This window comes from Macrobrachium nipponense, chromosome 18 (assembly GCF_015104395.2).
Source record: "Macrobrachium nipponense isolate FS-2020 chromosome 18, ASM1510439v2, whole genome shotgun sequence".
Lineage (NCBI taxonomy): Eukaryota > Metazoa > Arthropoda > Malacostraca > Decapoda > Palaemonidae > Macrobrachium > Macrobrachium nipponense.
Genome location: NC_087211.1, coordinates 128223 through 145100, shown reverse-complemented (window position 1 = coordinate 145100; position 16878 = coordinate 128223).

Here is a 16878-nt window from a genome sequence, read left to right as displayed (position 1 = left end):
TAATATTGTTAAAAAAAAATAAATAGTTATGGGAAGTACAAAACAAATATATTGTAAAGTACAAAAAGTATGGGAAGTAAATAAAAAAATTTATGGGTAAGTACAAATAAAATATGGGTTAAATAACAAAAATTTAAAAACATGTTGGGCGTTGGGCAGTACAAACAAGGGTCACACCAACGGGAGCCAGTTGCCTCTCCGATAAAAAGCCGATCCTCCTCAGGGCAAGCATCTCCCGCTAACCCCTCAGAAATGAGGAACTCCTCCCTCCCCCAACAAAATTAAGAATGACGGCCACCCTGGAATCCAGAATCAACCGAACTCCAGCAACGATTTCAGCAATAAGAGTTTCTGCCCTTTCCGTGTCATGGTGGCATGGGCACATCAGACCGCTTCCTGGTCGAGATGCCCTAAGGAACAAAGCAGCTGCGGTTACTGGAGGACCAGTTTTGCTAATGACAAAGGGACGAATCCATCCTTTCAGGCGCTAGTGGGGAGGTCCCTCCCAACGCGGGGGCACTTATAGTTTGTTGGCCACCTCCCAGAGGTCGTCTATCCTGCCGCCCACCAGTCCGACCTTTCGATAAACACCCATGTTGCTCGGGTTGACAGGCACCAATTCGGTCTACAAAGGAAAGGCCTCAACCAACCCGTTAAGATATTCCTTCCACTGATAGTCTGGTCGAGAGTCACCCGACCTCACCCGGGGGGGGGGCTCCTAAGCTATCATCCTGCTTAGCACAAGGAAAACTATCGGCAGGGACTGTTTGGTATTGAAAGACAAAAAAAGGTTGAAGAAGTGTCAATAGAAAAGAAGTGACCGTTGATTGACAACATTAGGAAGAAAGTATCTACTCATTGATGTCGCAATACCATGTTGACACCAGAGTAGAAATGAAAAGACTGAACAAAAGTATCAGGAGAGAAGAGAGAAGGGAGAGAGGAGAGGAGAGAGAAGAGAGAGAGAGAGCAATTTCTTTTGAAGAAATCAAAGGTATATCTTGAAAAGAAACTAGATATATGTAAAAAAGCGAGGAATTAAATTGTACATTGCATCTTGAGTCCTGCACATGTTGAAAATTGAACGCCTCGCCATAGGAGGCACTCTCAATAGCCTGTTTCCAGTAGTTGCCAAGGAAGAGTCAGAGTTCCAGACTACGAATGTTTTTTTTTACTAGCCTCTGGCATCTTTGGAAAGTAATGAAAATTTGACATTCAACAGTTACCTATTTTTAACGACATTGCAAGCCTTCGGTTGGGGCGTTGTTTTTATGCAGTTTTAAGCTAAGCAATGGAAAAGAAAATAATAATTAAATAAAAAATAGCCCTACTAAAAAGTACGCCAGGCTGAGGCAGCATTTATTTTTAATTTTAAACGGAACGGTTTAAAAGAAATGGTTTAACTTCCAGAATCGAAGGCGAAAATAATAGAAAAAATTAGCAATAAAAATTGAAATAAAAGAAAAAAATAAAATAAAATAACAAAAATTAAAAATTAAATATACCATAAAATTAATATTAGTTAAAATAAAGAAAGATGAAATGAATTAATTTATTAAATTATGTAAATTAAAAATGTGAATAAAAAATATAAATAATAATTTTAATAAAAATATGAAAAATAAAAATTAAAACGTATTATAAACAATTTAGTAAAATGATGAAAATAATAAAATTTCAAGATACAAAAAATAAATCTAAAAAAATAAAAAAAATATAAAATAAAGTAATAAAATAATATCAATAATAAAAAAATAACATTAGTAATATTGAAAATAAAAGTAAGGCAATAATAGTAAACAATTTTGTAAATAAAATCAAATTAAAATGAAAATTACAATAATAAAAATAATAGCAAAAACAAAATTAAAATTAAAAATAAAAATAACATAAATCAAATAATAATAATAATAATAACTAATATAATAATAATAATAATAATAATAATAATAATAATAATAATAATAATATATATTGGAAGGAGACCCTCTTTCAAACAAGTTTTATTGAAAGATATTGCTGCATCAGCTGCATTCAACTTGTAAATAGTCTTCTCTATTTTTTTTTTCTAACAATAGCTTTCTCTCTGCTACTACAATCTGCGAGTATTGCGCCGATATTACTCATCAGGAGGAGTCAATTTCGGGGATATTGTTTAAAATTTATTTATTTGTCACAGTACATGAACAAATAAAATATACAACTCGATCTAGTATCTACTTTGTGATACTTTCATTCAGTCTGGAGCCAACCTCATCCATTATTTTTTTTTTCTCTCTCTCTCATGTGGGTTTCTCTTTAGCATCGGGTAATTTATACAGAAGCTGTCTAAAGTTCATTTTATTCCTTGAATAAATGAACGGTATACTTTACCTGCTATTAGAAAGAACTCATTTATTATTATTATTGGGCACAGTTTTCCGTGTCGAAAATGATGACAATGGTTGAAGGTCCACAATAATATAGCTAGTGAGTATATGGTCTTTAATGGATATTAAAAGTTTTCGAACCTTGTACTAGGTTCATCTTCAGTTCATTAAAGACCATATACTCACATGTTATATTATTGTGGACCTGCAACCATTATTAATATTAATATTATCATTATTATTCAGAAGATTAACCCTTATTCATATGGAACAAGCCTACAGCTATGGGAAACAGCTTTATGAAAAAACACCCAATGTGAGACTGTGCATGCATGCTTATCACGAATAATTCATCCTTGTTGGGCATGACTGATATTTTGGGGGGAACCAAAATGACGAAAAGGAGGTTTGCCCAACAAAAAGCCAAAGTTGACACAATGCAGGAATTCTTCCACAAACCATTAACCTCAGATGATACTGATATTAGTTGAGTTATCCTGACCTAGTTCTGTTTAATCCGTGACTTATGGAAATATCCATTAGCGTCAAGTGGTCTCATTATCTTTAATTAGATGCCGTCATTACGATATAGAGGCCTTTGTGAATCTTGTTAAGCAATGTTTATCTCTCATTAATTATGACGTTGCTGGAGACCAATGTTAACCAAGATATATGCATGGAATGTAATGCAGCTGTTTTTGTTGAAAAAAGATAACTGAAAAGAAAGGTAGAATATTGAATAGGGCGCTTGTCTTTCACGGCGAAGTGAAACGTCAAAATGGGCAAAGGCGCAAGTCAAGCGGATACAAGTTCATCGTTTAGAGGAAAAACATCTTTATTTTTCCATTCACAAAACGCTGAAGGTTGAAGATAATAGAATACAGTGTAAGCAAAGACGCTTATTTCTGTAGTAGATAGCTGGTATGAATTAATAGTTCTGGCTCCAAATAGGTCATTGAAAATATTCGTTAACCTAAAGAGGCCTATAATAATAAGATAAATATATCTTAATTCATATAGTCGATATAAATAAATAGTGGCATAGCATTCTGGCTGTAAAAAGGTAAAACATGAAAACATCCGTTGAGCTAAAAGGCAGACCTATAATGTGATGATAAATTTTGTAGTCCACATACTCGATGTATTGACAAGTGATACGTGCCCTACTTAATGTTTCCAGTTTGTAGTGCTTTCGAAGCTAGATCATTATCATTGCTAAGTCTTCAGCTAATATAGAGAAAGATGAGAAAAGTCGTTTCAAAAATAAATTGAATTAGAGAGAGAGAAGGTCGTACTCAGGACATGAAAATTATGATCTCTATCTCTCTCTCTCTCTCTCTCTCTCTCTCTCTCTCTCTCTCTCTCTCTCTCTCTCTCACTTTTTCTTCTTGTTCTTCATTGTTCTTTTTCCAATTCTTCCTCTTCTTCTTTTACGTTTTTTTAGGAATTGAACTTCTGTGAACTGGCATCGACCCAGTCCTGGTAAACCTGTGAAGTTGATCTTATTCCTTCTCTCTTTTTCTGTTTTCGGGCCATTAGGCTTCTGAAATCGCATTGACCTAATTCAGCTTCTGGAGGCAATGCGGGTTTTTTCATGAGAGAGAGAGGAGAGGAGAGAGAGAGGAGAGAGAGAGAGAGAGAGAGAGAGAGAGAGAGAGAAATTTTCTGATGTTAAATGTTGAGGTATATATGTATATATATATACACACACACATATATATATATATATTATATATATATATATATATATATATATATATATATATATATAGTATGTGTATGTATATGGTATATACATATGAAAATACACGTATGATAATAAAGGCTACTGTTGCATTATCTTCATTTCAAACGACAAATTAACGGGAATGATGAATATGCAGAGATATAGAGATAAATCAGAATTTATTCGAATATCCCCAAATTCAAATTGAGGCTTTACAGTGATTGCATTCGATCCACTGATAATCGAAAACGTTTTTATCAGGGTATGTGGGAGGGAAGATAAAATTATAGATTGTTTTTTAGAATTTGACAATTTCCGGAATCATATATCGCATGCTACTACATTACGACTTTATATTTGTTATTTGATAGGTAACATGATGTTCACTTTTTTTTCGAGAATAACTTTTATTCCGATGTTGGGCATGATAATTTTTATTGCGTGATAAGTTGTTCGTAAAAGTGTGATTCTACATACAACTCTGTAGCAATATTACTCTTAGAGACCAACCACACAACAAAGTATGCCTTTTTTTTCATTGAAATTATTTGGTAATAACCTTCATTGTGAAAGGAGGATAATAATAATTATACGTGGTAAGTCTTCCCAAAAGTACAATTCTCTATAGAACCCGATATCATTTTCATTCTGAAAGAGACAAGACAGAATGTTTTAGCTGCTGCCAAAGCCTCTAAACACGAGCAGGTTAACCCCGTACTTCAGTCTGCTTCTCGCCGAGTTTATATCTTATTGCTGTTGCTGTTGCGTTGCAAAAAACAAAGGCACGTCGAACCTTTGCATCTTCCCATTAGTTCTGGGACTTTATGGCCATTAAGGGAAAAGGACGCGGCTATATCTTGTAAAAAAACCTGCAGTTTCTTCTCTCGCTTTATATGGGGCTTCATCCGAGCATGATTTTGGGGTCCGGGAAAAAAAAAATATTGAAGATTTTAATTTACGATTACTGTAAAAATAATACCGAAATGTTATTAAACGTGGCTGAAAGTCCCTAGTTCGCTGCTTAGAAAAACTTTAGTTAATAAAAACTATGTTATTTCAAGTGAGTGAGTAAATAAAGAATTTCATGTCTTTTTAAGCTTTGGTACAAATCTAGCAGGTTACAAAACGTCTGAAAGCTTATCAGTCATAGTATTGTTTTTCATGAAAAATTATAATCTCGAGATTAGCTAACCATCTCTCCTGCCTGTGAATATCTTTGGCTATTGCTTAAGAATAATTATTTTATGTAAATGACATTCTTCGTTAACAATATTTCGCCATCTTTAAATAAGTTCCCGTCACTGACATCGGTGCAGTAAGCATTCAGTCAAGTATTAATGAAATCTTAAAACTAGAAATATCAAAAGGGCAAAAGGGCACTCTTTCTATTTCTAAACACATTCCTTGAGACAAAAATACTTAAAGCTGCGAAGCAGAACTTGACGAGATTCTTCAGAGGTTTGTACATAAGACACAGTCGACAGGAGACCTTCCCTCCCCCCCCCCCACCACACCCCCCCCCCCCCCCCCACTTCCAAGCACATGCGCCGATAAGATCCTGATTAATGATAGGCGTGATCCGCGTGGGTAAGTCCACGTTTCACAAAGACACAAAAGGGATGGGAAGATGAATATTTGAGAGGAAGACGGCCAGCGATTCTCTCTGGAGACAATGAGCCGAGGGAATTAATTGCCCCATAACAGTGAGATAATTCTGTCCCACTACTCAGACGAAAAAATAAAGCTAGTATTATGAACAAAGAAGGAAGGCATTTTTCGAATCCCACTGATTAATGAGCCCTATTACGAATTGTTCAACATAGACATAACAACTTTTTGTAATTTGATGATGAGTCAGAAAAACAGGGAACGTACTTTTTTTTTAACGTTGCTAAACCAATCACAGAGATGTTCCATAAACGTCGCAATAAGCCTATATCCGTAAAGAGGTTTATAAATTTCGCGTCATTCTGATGGTCATTGTTGGCTGAGTCGTTCCTTCATTTGCATTTATCTTTCATGAGAGATGATGGTGAGAGACGAGAGACAATGACAGGAGGGGAAATTTCCATTTGATCTGATGAACAAATGTCCAGTCAGTCAGAGGTGTTGAAGTGGAAGGTTTCATTTTGTTGAAAACCTTTCTCCAGATAATTATCTTCGTCACAGTTGTAGAAACAAACTTATTTTTAGTATTTGACCATGTCAACATTATTAGTAAACTATAAATTACTTTATCATTATTTGTGAATAGAGCCTTACTTATTTTATAAATGATAGTACCAGTCGTCGCAGATGATTCCTGAAAACTATGTTTATTGATCTTACAATATTTCGCGAGAGATTTTGTGTTAATATAAAATGACGATATAATCCTGGGTTGCAAAGTCTCGAGATGATACTTGCATTGCACAAGCCCCGGTTATTTTTTTGCCATGCCCCAAGGTTAGGTTAGATTAGGTTAGGTTTGGTTAGCGCAAATATGAATGTGATGGGCTAATAGTGTGGAAAGCATAATGAGATTATTTTCAAGAAGATTCTATGGTTAGTTTTGAAGATATGGCCTCCCGCTTTTTCAGGGAAGGTCTCGGAACTGGGTTACAGTTATGATTCCGTGTTTCCAGTCTCTCTCCTGTACTCGTTTAGAGAGCAACATCTGGATTATATATTTTTGGCCTCACACATTAGATCGTGGACAAAAAGCTTTCAAAAGTGAGCCACCTTCATTGAATAAAACGTAACAAAGGAAATTCATATCATTATACAAATGCTTTTAAAATCTTGTTGGGATGATTTATTTGTCGAAGGCATACTCCAGATTTCATGGCTTCCTGTCAGACACGAAATAGTTGCACAATGGGTTTTTTCTTACACATGTTACAGCAAGACCCTATGAAAACCTCTCTCAGCATCATTTAACGACTACGACCGTCTTTGTACTCAGCTTCCAACAACTCACGATGTAAACGCAACGGAGCTCAGTTTAATATAACGCTGGATGTAGATGTGAATAGCATCATCAGTATGTTAGAACTAAACAGCGTTCATATTCCCATTCTGCCCAATTTCTACTTGGGTCGTTTCATCTTTAACGGCTGCAGTTTGTCCATAAAGTCAGGTAAAGGGGGTAAAATCTGTAAGTGTCTGTAAATCCAGAGAAGCATCCAGGCCAACAAAAGCGAAGCCAGAAGCATTAACTGAAATTGCATGTGGGTAGGCTCTAAATGCCAAGCTACCCATTCGTACTCAAATTACGGCCCAGCTCTGGTGGCGTTATGTCCTATGATATAAGACTAACCAGCTTCCAACCTCTGGCTGACTGGCGAATTGGTCGAATGGCATTGGGTACACGATAACACCTTTATAATTTTTTTGTCAGGAACTAGAACCCACAATATGATATTCGTAGTAATACTGTAACTTTTCTTGTAAAATAGGATTTAAATACATATTAAAGGTGCCAAATCATTTAAATAATTGTCAATGATACATATAAGGAACTTATTTCACCCATGTTTGCTCTGCGTTACATATTGATGGCTATAGAATAGTGTTCAAAAACATTGTTAGATTTTAAGTTTGAATTTACACAGAATAAGAGGGGAAAGAGTCCGCTTGAGTAGAGTCGATTGGGAGCACATTGGGATTCAGCAGCTGGAATTTGATTGCATGGATGTGTGTGTTTTGTGTGTGTGTGTGTGTGAAAGAGAGAGAGAGAGAGAGAGAGAGAGAGAGAGAGGAGAGAGAGAGAGAGATACTAGATGATGAGTAAACCTGTTTGTTGACTGCTGTGTCAGTGCTGTCGTGGAGAGAGAGAGAGAGAAGAGAGAGAGAGAGAGAGAGAGAGAGAGAGAGAGAGAGAGAGAGAGATGGGTGGGGACAGCATAATAGAAAGACATTAGTAACCAGTATTCTTACTGTGAACCCCCTTGATAAATAGCGCACAGAATGTTATGGTCCATCTACCACTTCCATTTCCTTTTCCTCACTCCTGTTCCCTTCTCCTTACTCCTTCATTTCCTAAGACTTCAAAAAAAAAAAAAAAAAAAAAAAAAGTCTAACGAGATGAAGGGGATTAAAGACGAGATCCAAATTGAGTTTGTTACGGTGGAGAGCAGGAGGCCTCCTTCTCCTCTTGACCTGAAATTTGGCGTCTTGGTGGGTATTTTTCTCCCGCTTCTAGAGAGGCTGGGGGGGGGGGGGGGTGGGGGGGGGGGGTGATAGATTGCTCTGGATTCCTGTCATAGCATGGCCAAAGGGACAAATAGGACGAGCAGGGGAACCGTTTGCAAGGCAACATTCCATCACTACCAATACTACTACTATTATAACTCCGAAGATCCATTGTCATTATTTAACTAACTATACCTGGTTCGAAACCCATTACAAGAAATCTCTCTCTCTCTCTCTCTCTCTCTCTCTCTCTCTCTCTCTCTCTCCTTTTTGGCATATCTCTCTCTCTCTCTCTCTCTCTCTCTCTCTCTCTCTCTCTCTCTCCACTTTTCAACATTAGTTTTTATAGCAACATTGGGTGGCAGTTTCAGTATTGTATTCCAAACATGAAACATTTTGCATCTGCTAGAACTTCATTAAATAGCTCATTGCCAAAATGATCTGTTCTTTCTGTTTATTTCATTACATCCTGTTTCCTCCAAGTTGAACACCGCAATATTGTTTGGAAAATTCTTGAATTTCAAGTCAGTGGCGCCTATGGAAGCCGTGGTCTAATTGGATAGGGATCATCTACTGAATAATAATAATAATAATAATAATAATAATAATAATAATTTAATAATAATAATAATAATAATAGTGTCTTTTGCTTCCCGCATGTATTATCAAAACATCTTCCTCGGTTTATGCATATCATAGACGAACAAACGATGAGGTATTATTCGGGGCAAATGATGAGATGAATTAGTTCCCCCCGTTCAGAGTTATTTTATTCAGATGAAGGTGCAAACTCCTTTACATAAGTCGCAAGGTAGAGCATAATTCGTGCTGGCACACTAATAAAACGATCATAGGGCTCTAGTTTCTTCGGAAATTGAGGACGTAATATTGAAGAGAGAGAGAGACCCCCCCGAAGAGAGAGTAGAGAGAGAGAGAGAGAGAGAGAGAGACTTAATCATCCCTCCTCCCAGAGATAACCTCCAAAGGGAAACTCTTTCCATTTATCAGAGTGGCAATCATTTTTCGCATCACAGGTGGTCTACATTATCAACTTTTAGCCTCGAGGCCTTAAGAAACCAGGAGGGCAAAGCCCAATTTTTCTTCGATGAAAAAGTGTGAAAGAAAGTCCTCAGAACAGGCACTTTTTTTTTTTAAACAAAGAAAGTTTTTGACTCTATATATATATATTTTTTATTATTGATGAAATAAATTTATACATTTTGTTATTGATAATAAATACTGATAATGATAAAAATATTAAATATTTAGTATTTAATATTCTTATTATTGATAGCATATATACTATGTTTTGAGACACCGACTAATTGAGAAAAAAGGATTCAAGCATCTACTCCGCATTATTGTCTTACTTTATATCGAGAAATGTCATCTCAATTCAATCCAATCTTCAGTTTATCATTGTCTTCTTCCCTCTTGTAGTATGTTAAGAGTCGCATCACAAAAGTATTACTACAACCTTGTGGACAATGGTGAAGCATTCTAGACATGATATAAAAATATCAATAGTAGGCAGTAAGCAAGGTGTCAGCAGGAGCCCTTGTCAATGCCTGTATCTAACAGACGTGTACCTTCCCTAGCACGATCACCTCTCTGAGTCTCTGACTGCCATCCGTGATTTTTATTTTCTCTCTTCTCTTTCGTAAGAATTACATATTAATTAAATAATAAACACAAGTGAAGCTAAAAAATTAGTCTATTCAAAACCTAATAACCAATCAGTATTTTAGATTCCATTAAAGAACAGTATAATTCCCTACACTTATATCTTATTTATAACCATACAGAAACGGAGGCGTGGCAGGTGTAAACGTCACGGGGCCCCACGTCATGGTCGACACACGTCTTCTGAGCCTAGTTGCCAGGTCCTAATTTCCGTTCTCACCATGCCCACAAAATTGAGATGACATTTCTCGATATAAAGTAAGACAATAATGCGGAGTAGATGCTTGAATACATTTTTCTTAATTAGGTCGGTGTCTCAAACTCCGGTGGTTTTGGTTTCACATTAATCGAAGCCTAGTTCTTTAGTTATATTAAAAAGGAGGGTGTCATGGCCTTGAAATAGTTAGTAACTCATTATAAGTAAGGAAACTTATGTACTTTTATATCTCCCCTGACCCGAAATTAGTTTCATAAAGTTTCTGAACCATAAAAAAAGGGGGTGTGGGATGTAGGGGGGCTGATTTTGTACAAAGTAACTGGGCCGTGAGGTATCAACTATATGTTGGAGTACTTATCCCATTTTGATTACTTTTTGAATCTAACAGCTAACCATAGTGATGTTTTGGCATCTGGGTATTTTATTAAACAATATATTAAACTTCAACTAATCATATTCTAATTATCCTTAAGAATGGAGAGTGGAATTTTGGGTATATATTTGTATATTTTAAGGTATACCTACCACCTCGGCTATTTGGTTGCAATAAGAATTATATATATATATATATATATATAGATATATATATATATATATATATATATATATATATATATATATATATATATATATATATGTATATATATATATATATATATATATATATATATATATATATATCTATATATAATATATCAGCGATTTATAAGAGATTGGGAGCTGTAATGAACCCTCCCTCGTTGTCATTTTTAAATCTACATAAAAATATATGTATTTTTATATCAGGTTGCATGGAACTAATAGAAGCAAATAATGCTTGTCACGGTGGACTATCAGCCAAGACGTATCAAGAAATTTTTAAAGGTATTGTTCGCAGATAATATTTTCTTGTCATCAATCTTTACGGGTTATTTTCCATTTAGAAGTTTTTATTTTAGCATAATGCATAAATTCAGAAAACAATATCTTTCATGGAATAGTTATCAAGTGAGCCCAAAAAAAGGCATAATTTAAATTAGATTTTATTTTATTATTTTTATATCCTTTTTTTATTATTATTATTTTAATCTTTTTTATATTTTTACCGTTTTTATTTATTTTTATTTTCCCTTTTCCCTTTTAATATTACTTTATTTTAATTATCATTTTTCCTTTTTGTTTTTATTTTATTTTAATAAATTTTTATTTTGCTTTTATATTAAATTAAATTTTTTTAATTTTCATTATCATTATTATTTCTATTATTATTTTTTATTTTTTGTGTATTTTATATTTATTTTAATTTTTATTTATATTTTTATTATTTATATAATTATTTTTACTATTGTATTTTTTATTTTCTACTTATATTACTATTATTTTTATTTATATTTTTTATTCATATTATAATTAATTTTATGTTCATTATTATTATTTCTATTGTTCCCATTATTATTTTTATTTCAAAATTTATTATTGTAATTAGTATTGTTTTTATTTTATATTTATTTTACATTTGTTATTTTTTATTGTTTTTATTTTTATTTTTTATTTTTATTATTTATATTTTCCTTATTATTTCATTATTTTTATTTTTATTTTTTTTATTTTCAAAATTATTACTACATATTATTTTAAAATTTTTATCTTTATTTTCATTTTGTATTTGTTTTTATTTATTATTTTTATTTTATCTTTACATTGAATTTTCTTTATTATTATTTCATTAATTTTACTTATATTTTGTTATTTTTATTTTTTATATAATTTATATTTGTTTTATTTGTATTATTATTATTTTATTACTTATCATTATTATTTTTATGTTCATAATTTTTACCTTCATGTGTATTATTTTAATTTTTATTTTCAAAATTATTTCTATTATTTTATCATTTTATTTTGATTATTTTTATATAAATTTTTATTATTTTTATTTTGAATATTTATCATTATTATTTTTTTTTTATTAATATATTTATATTATTATTTTTTATATATTTTTTTATTTTTATTTTTATAATTTTTATTTTATAATTTTACTTAATTTTTTTTATCTTTATTGTTTACTTTTTTATTATTATTTTTGATTGATTGATATTATTTTTAGATATATATATATATATATATATATATATATATATATACTATATATATCTATATATATATATATCTATATATATATATATATATTTTTTTTTATATATATATCTAAAAAATAATATCAATAAAAAAAATAATAATAAAAAAGTAACAATAAAGATAAAAAAAATTAAGTAAAATTAAAAAATATATATATATATATATATATATATATATATATATATATATATATATATATATATATATTATTGATTTATTTATTCTTATTTATTTTTACTTTTTTATTGTAATTTCTATATTATTATTGTTATTAGTATTGCAATATTATTTTTTTTGTATTACTTTATTAATTTTTTAATGTTATTGTTTTTATTTTTATTATTCTTGTTTTCATCATTATTATTTCATTAGTTTTACTTTTGTTTTTATTAATTTATTTTTATTTTGATTATTTTTATTTTTATTTATTTTAGTTTTTCATTATTATTATTATTATTTTATTATTATTATTATTATTATTATTATTATTATTATTATTATTATTATTATTATTATTTTTATTTTATTTATGTTATTTTTATTATTGTAATTTCCATTTTAATTTGATTTTATTTACAAAATTGTTACTATTATTGTCTTACTTTATTTTTAATCTTATTTTTGTTTTTTTATTATTGATATTATTTTATTATTTTATTTTATATTTTTATTTTTTAGATTTATTGTTTGTATCTTGAAATTTTATTATCATCATTTTACTAATTGTTTTTAATACTTATATATATTTTCATAATTTTTTATTATTTTATTTTGTTTTTATTCACATTGTATTATTTATATATTTATATTTATTCATTTCATCTTATTTTATAATATATTATTTTATATAATTTTTATTATTTTATTTTATTTTATTTTTTTATTTCAATTTTTATTGCTATTTTTTCATTATTTTTAGCTTTATTCTGGAAGTAAACCATCTTTTCAACCGTTAATTAAAAATAAATGCTGCCTCAGCTGGCGTACTTTTATGTAGGGCTATTTTTTATAATTATTATTTTCTCATTGTAGCTTAAACTGCTAAACAACGCACCGAAGGTTGCAATGTCTTAAATAGGTACTGTGAATGTCAATTTTCATTCTTTCATAGATGCCAGAGGCTGTAAAAAAAACATTCGTAGTCTGGACTCTGACTATTCCTTGGCACTACTGAAACAGGCTAGTAGAGTGCCTATGGAGGTCAATTTCACATGCAGGACTCAAGATCAATGTACATATATATCAGTCTTTTCAGATATACTATGATTTCAAAGAAATTGTCTCTCTCTCTCTCTCTCTCTCTCTCTCTCTCTCTCTCTCTCTCTCTCTGGAACAAATCAACTGAAAAAATCTTGAGAATAATTGAAGAAGTCCCAAATAAAATCCAAGTGGTCAAGAGACTCATAAAGAAAATATACATAAACCAACATATTCCTACAAAGAAAATGAATAAGGTGAACCTTGTGAATATCCTAATTGATGCATTAGGAAAAAGAATGCCAAAAGCATGTAAACTGTGTAAGGTGTGTATAGCATAGTTAATCCACAAAACCTAATCAGAAAATGTGCTGCATGCAACATTCCGACCCATCCACAGTGTGCTGAGGTAATGCAAGATATGAGAAAACACACAAGAATTTTTTGCTCAACATGTCTACCATGTATAGACAATGTTATTAAATCAAGATTGAATGCACAAATAGTTGAGGATGAAGAAGAAGAAGAAGAAGAAGAGAAAAGAAGAAGAAGAAGAAGAAGAAGAGGAAAACGTAAGAGAAGTCAAACAAAACTGAAATGACAGAAAAAGATAAGGAAAACAAAGAACAAGATAAAAGTATGGATGCAGAGATACTCATTGATACTACATATGAGGCTATAAAGCAGCATACCTACGAAGAAATAAATTACGATATGACAACACAAAAGAAAATGCCGAAGAGGGTCTACCCAGATCTACACAATGACGGGAAAGAGGAAAAAATATACAAAAAAGAAAAAGTCTGCAACCTTTTGAAAAGAGGAATTGCAGATTTGGAGAAAAAATGTTACTACAAACATCCTAAGGTATGTCACAACTATGAAATATATGGAAATATGCATACCTAGATGGCTATGAGGATGATTGCAGAGATCTACATCCAAAAATATGCAAAAACCTAAAAGAAGGAAAAGGATGTAAGTTCGACAAAAAATGTAAATATATGCACCCTGTAGCCATGAAAAATAATCATATAAATAACCAATCAAGTAATAAAATCCAAAATAAGAAAGAAACAAATAAAGAGAGGAATGAAAAATATCAGGTAAAAGAAAAAGCAAGCCATCAACGAGATATTGCAGAGGTGTCAGAAAAAATTTCAATGCATCAGCTCCAAGATTCTACTCAAGAGATAATAACTGTTTTTATTATGCAAGAGGATATTGCAGATATGGAGAAAATTGCAGATTCAGACACAAAATGATAATTATGATGAAGGAAGAACAAATATTATGGAAAAGTTGGATTTTTAATGTCAGAATTTCTAGAAATGAAAAAAAGAACAACATACCAGAACAGGAAAGAAACATGGGAGAAAATCCTTATTATTACCAATATTAAATGAAGGAGAAAACACGCAAACCATCATAGTGGGTTTAGTTACGAGTAACTCAAAAAGAAAAATAGAGTACTTAGAAGAACTAACCCAAATTGAAAAGAAAATAGATATAATGAATATAAGTGAAAACTGGTATTTCCCCAAGAGACTGGGAATGATGATCAAATAAAAGGGTTCCAAACTTATAGATCAGATAGAAAAAATAGGAATCAAGGGGAACCGCAATATATGGGAAAGACAAAAAACAAGAAAAATATATGAGAAATATAGTAACTCAGAATGTGAACTAATAGCGGTAGAATTTGAATCTGAAATATTAATGAACATAGTAATATATAGACCTCCTAATACTAAAGAGTTTGACTTAATAATAAACAAAAAAAAAATTGGATGATATATGTAGAAATCACAAGGACTGGACTATTCTCCTATCTGGAGACTTCAACTTTCCTTTCGTAGACTGGAAAGAACGAATAGGAGATTGTGGATGTACTTATACATATAAAAAAGAGAGTAATAGTAGTGCAGAAGATAAGAGGCAATTCGAAAAGCTATTAGATATGCTACAAGAACACAACATTCACAAATAAATCACCTGCAACAAGAAAGGAAAATACTTTAGACCTAGTATTTTGTGAACGAGATGAATTATGCTAAAGAAATAATAGTTTATAATGCGAGTACTTCAGACCATAATGTCATAGAATTAACAGTCCATTCCAAAGCAAGTGAAAACAGAGATAAGCAAGAAATGAAAAAGTGGGAAGGATATAAAATACAACTTCTACAGTAAAAATATAAAATGGTCAGAAATAAATGAAGAATTAAACAAAGATTGGGATAACATTTTCGTATGTGATGACATAAAGGTAAATACGGAGATATATATAAAATATTAGAGAAAATAGTGGATAAATATATACCGAAGAAGAAAAGTAAACATCATTCATGCATACCAAGAGACAGAAGGATCTTGTTCCAGAAAATCAGAAAGTGGAAAAAAGGTCTTGCAAAAGAAAAAAATGCATGGAAAGTTAGAACTAAAAAGTAAGATAGAAAATGCAGAACAAAAGATTATACAATCAAAGAAAATGAAAAACAAAAACGGGACTTGGAAGAAAAAACCCTATTAAATATCAAGCAAAATCCCAAACTATTATACTCATATGCGAAGAAGATGAATAAAAGAAGAATAGAAATAGGCCCTCTAAGAATTGAAGGGAGATTAACGAATGAAAAAAAGGAAAGTTGCAACATATTGGCAGAACGATATAACGAGAGAATTCACCCCTAGAATAGATAATGAAGATAATGAATATAGAAGTAAGGGATGAAAATAGTGAATATTTAGCTGACATAGATATTAATGAAGCTGATATTGTGGATGCTATTAATGAAATTAAAAATGGAGCTGCTGCAGGGCCTGATGGAGTGCCTGCTATTTTGTTAAGAGAGTAGTTCATTCTATCGCAAAGCCACTTGCAATATTATTAAGACAAAGTGTAGATACAGGCAAGATTTATGATGAGCACAAATTAGCATATATTACCCCTACTTTCAAAAGTGGATCAAGACTAGAGGCAAGTAATTATAGGCCTGTGAGTCTAACACACATATTATGAAAGTGTATGAAAGGGTAATGAAGAAAAATATTATGAAACATTTAATAAAAATAATATGTTTAATAAAAGGACAACATGTTTCGTACCCGAAAAAGTACACAAACCCAACTGTTAGTCCACCGTGAGAACATATTCAAAAATATGAAAAGCGGAAATGAAACAGATGTGGTTTATCTAGACTTTGCAAAAGCTTTTGACAAAGTAGACCATAATATATTAGCGAAGAAAATTAGAAAAACACAATATCGTGTATAAAGTAGGAAGATGGTTAAAAGAATTTTTACACAACAGAAAACAGATAGTTATTGCAAACGACGAGAAATCGGATGAAGCCAAGGTAATATCCGTGTGCCACAAGGTACGGTGTTAG